Here is a 4,329-nt window from a genome sequence, read left to right on the forward strand (position 1 = left end):
AAAAAATAAATAAAAATAAACTTGAGAACACATTGAAGCACTTCCCTGTCCTTGCCCTCGGGACCTGCTTCTCCCTGTTCACACATTCAGACCTCGGGCTTCACGAGAGTCTGTGGCTTCCCCCAGCCCCTTCAGAAGAGAGAGGAGGTCTAGAACACAACAGAAGGAATTCTAAGCCAGGGCAAATGCTCATCCCGTCCTCATAACCAGGGTGTTTTGGTAACATTTTCTGTTTTCAAAAAAACCCTTAAAAGTTGCTCCCAAATTAAATCTAACTGTCCTATTTTAGATTCATCTTTCTAATGAGCTGGTCAGATGCAGCCCAAATAAATCCCAGACTTTGGAAACTACACTGGTTATGAGAGGGGCTGGAGGCAGGGAAGTGAAGGCCGGTGAAGGGGGCTGCCAGGGGACTCTGCTGAGGGGGCCACATAGGGAGAGGCAGGGGTAGTTCTCCCCAATCTTTGGTATGTACACAACTGGGAAATCAATAAAATTAAAAAAAAATTCCTCTTTCTTCATTTTCAGTCACCTTAGTGGCTTTCCAACATAACGGTTTTTACATGACCTTTCTACTGTTAAGTCTGAACAACCAAATTGTCCAGCACCGAAACCCACGCTCTTGCCCGCTCTTCCTGTTGCCAACCAGTAAGATGCAGTTCTGCCCATTGGCCTTCTCGGCGGCCCTGCGACACAGGTGTAGAAGACTGGTGGCCGGTTCCCAGGGACCCTGGGTCCTAGACCCTGGGACCCCTCTGCCGCCTTCTCGGCAAAAGGAACCTTGCTGGTGGGCTGAAATGAGGATCGTCACATGAGCCCCTGAGACGCACTTCAAGTTTCCGGGTCCCAGAACCTTCTAGAATTCTTCCCAAGAGAATAAATCCTGGCCGCTTTAAGCCACCCATTGTGATAGCCTGTCCTAACAGCCCTCAGAGATGAAGACTTTTGGGGAACCTGTTCAGATTCTCAACAGAAATGCATGCTCACTGGGCTGTTGTCAAACTGGCGAGCACTTAACAAATATTTTTTTGTTTTTCTACATTCCTGGAGGACAAAGGTGAGCAAAGTTTTCAAAACAAGATTCTTTGTAGCAGGAAACCAGAGATCGGGATGGAAAGGAATCGCCTGGGGAAGAGCGGAGAGGGTGCTGGTTTTCCACTTTCAGGCAGGGAACAAGGACACACCAACCTGGAATGCTGTTGGCAACGTGCAGGTTAAACGGAAGCTCTAGGCTGTGTCCCCTCAGCCTCCGGGAGTTTTCATGCGAGAGAAAATAGTTATGTGTCAGGTAACTTAAGGGTTTAAGCAGAACTACGTTCAACTACTTTTTGAGGCTCCTGGCTTTCCTGGGATTCCTTAACATGGAATTTACAGCCATTCCAGCACCTGCTCTCCCGAGAAGGTATCTGTTTCCCAGGTCCCCTTTCCATCCTTTCTTTTGATTCCTCAAAAGAAAGCAGAATTTAAGAAAAAAGAAAGGCAAAGTAACTAAACTGGGGCGAAGGGGAAGTGAGGAAATAAGTTTCTTTTGCGATGATATTTGCTGGTTTTGAAAACTTTGCTCACCTTTTCCTTCCAGGAATTAGGAAAAGAAAAAGGAAATATTTAAGTGCTCGCTAGTTTGACAGCTGGACCAGGTATTTAGGAATGTCAAGGACCTAGAAAGGATGGTGGCCAGTTCCTGGGGCTGGGTATTTAGTCATGCTAAGAAGTGAGGGCTAGTTTTTAGTTACATTAATGGCACTGCAATTTTGATTAGGAAAAAAAGGTTATTCTTTCAAAGATATTTACTGAGATTAAATAATATTTATGGATTAAATGATATGACTGAGACTTCAGAATGAACTGGGGAACAATGGACCAGTGTGGAGGATGGTGGTGGATGCAGTGTGGTAGCATACATCTGAAGAGGTGCCAATCTGTGCCCCCAAATCACATACAGCACTATAAGTCAAGATTCCTCAAAAGAAAGCAGAATTTAAGAAAACAGAAAGGCAAAGTAACTAAACTGGGGCGAAGGGGAAATGAGGAAAAAGTTTCTTTTGCGATTTATTTGCTGAAGCTTGGTGTGGGCACACACGGGCACATGGTATATTCTCGAAACCTTTGTATATGTTTGAAATTTTCATGATAAATACCTAGATAGGAAAGGGGGGATAAAGGGAAAAGAGAGGGAGGGAAGAAAGAAAGAAGGGAATGAAGAGAGAACATTCTGGGTGTATTCCAGGGTGTTGTCCCATGGCCTTGAGCATGTCACCCCCTTCCTCAAATATAAACTGGGGAGATGGGCAGATGACTCCCAGGTATCAGCGAGCTGTCACAGTCCACGGCTTGAAGAAAGCCTACTCATCTGTGTGTCTTCTTCTCCTCCACTGGCCCCTGATCTCATATGTTCCAAGTATCTTGGCATTTTTCTGGGGAGGACAAAGTAGCAGATGCTGAAAGTGGCCAAAGGTTAAGCCACTGAGCGATTTTTTTTGAAGCAAATCAAAAGTAGGTCTCTATTGATATTCAAGAGACCTTTGATCTGCATAGCTCCCAGCACTGCAGGAGCCTTCAGAGACGTAAATAAGTCTTTGCAAATGTTTTTAATAGCCTAATAAAAAGCAAGTCAATTCCCCATGCCCCTCACAGAAAGACATGCGCCTCCTGTTAGCCCTCTACTGGTAGACAATGTAAGAAACATTAGATAGCAGGTTAAATTGGGTCTTGCTATGCAAATTCATAATGCAAACAAAAAGGTAACGGACAGTTCAGGGGAAGAAAGCAGATTACTTAAGTGTCAGAGATAGAAGGATTTGGGTAATTATTACATTCTCACATTCTCGAATCTAACAAGCTCAGAGAGGTAGGGCTGACCTCCTGGTCGCACAGCACATTAGCTGGGTGCTAATTCTGAGTCCCTGGGTTCCCTGAGACCCAGGACTTCCTTGATCTGGACCGGTAGCTAGGATCAGGGACAAGTCTAAGAACTTAACACTTAGCACTAAATAGAGTCCTATTCGCAGAGTTGTTATTCAGGGTCAATTTCAGAGGGCACAAATCTTCCTTTAGTGAATGTTACAAAAATCTTCTCCAATGCCATTCATCAACTTGTACAGAGCAACAAAGTCCAGAGACAGCGACCCACCATTCCCCTAGACTTCAAGTGCCCCTAATGCCTCCACACAAAGGGATGAGTTTAGGCACCTACACCAAGCATCTGTGATCGAGTATCTCTGGCAAAAAAAATAAAAACTAAAAAATAAGACAAATCAGGAAGAACAAGAAAAGTCATGAAGTCTTCCTGTCTGGGCAGCAATAACCTCCCCAACTGCTCCCCCCCAAGACACACAGAAGGAATAAAACAAAGGGTTGGAGTTCCTGTGACTGAAGAAGGGGGGGGGGGCATGAGGGTGGGGGAGTAAGGAAAGCAAGTCCCAGCAGTGTCTGCATGGGGATCCGTCCAGATGTATCCTACAACCAGAACTGCACCCCACAGACCTCACAGGCCAAACTCCAAAGGGCTCGGCGGCCCCCTCCTCCTGAAGCCTTCATGGACATGAACCATGAACCACGTTGGCTTTTTACCTCTCCTCAGCCTAGGCCGCACCCGCCTGTCCAATTCCTGGGAGCTGTGGGGGTGCCCTTCATAGACAGATTCAGGAAAAGCAGTCCGGGTTTTGCCTGAACAATCTCCATGGGGGTCTGGCTGAGGAGGGAGACCTGGAGGGCAAGGTCCTGGCGTCCGCCCGCAGGCTTCCCGCCCACCATGCAGAGCTGCAGCTGGAGAAGATAAAACACACCTGAGGACGTGGAAGACCAGCTCACGGGGCTGAGGGGTCGGCCAAGGCAGTCCAAAGCATTAAAAGCTCAAACTCCCCCCAGGGGTCTGGTCCCACTCAAATGAACCTCAAGACTCAGCCCTGCTCCACACACACAGGAAGCGCAGAGTTGGGCTGGAGTGAGGGACCCCTTCTTCCTCCGCCTTGGGGCCCCCATCCGGCGGCCCCCACATATGTGTGGGCGGTCAGCTGCGCCCTCCACTAGCCTCAAGAAGGACACTGCCGTCCCACGTGGGAACAGACCCGGGCTACTTGCGTCCATGCTGGAAAAGCGAAGCGAGGCCCCTCAGGATGCCTGGAGCCCGGCGTGCGGCACAGGTTTGAGGAGAAACGAGAAAGTTCTCCGGGAGACAGCCCAGCTGGCCAGGCCCAGCGGGAAGCTGCACCTCCACTCTCCCCACAGTGTCGGTCCTCACGCACCCACCTCCCCGCCCACCACACCGCGGAGGCAGAAACACGCCCCCTGCCGGACTCTCGGGGAACCTCACGGCAGAAGGCTCTGGGG

This window comes from Condylura cristata, unplaced genomic scaffold (assembly GCF_000260355.1).
Source record: "Condylura cristata isolate star-nosed mole 26May11 unplaced genomic scaffold, ConCri1.0 scaffold00020, whole genome shotgun sequence".
Lineage (NCBI taxonomy): Eukaryota > Metazoa > Chordata > Mammalia > Eulipotyphla > Talpidae > Condylura > Condylura cristata.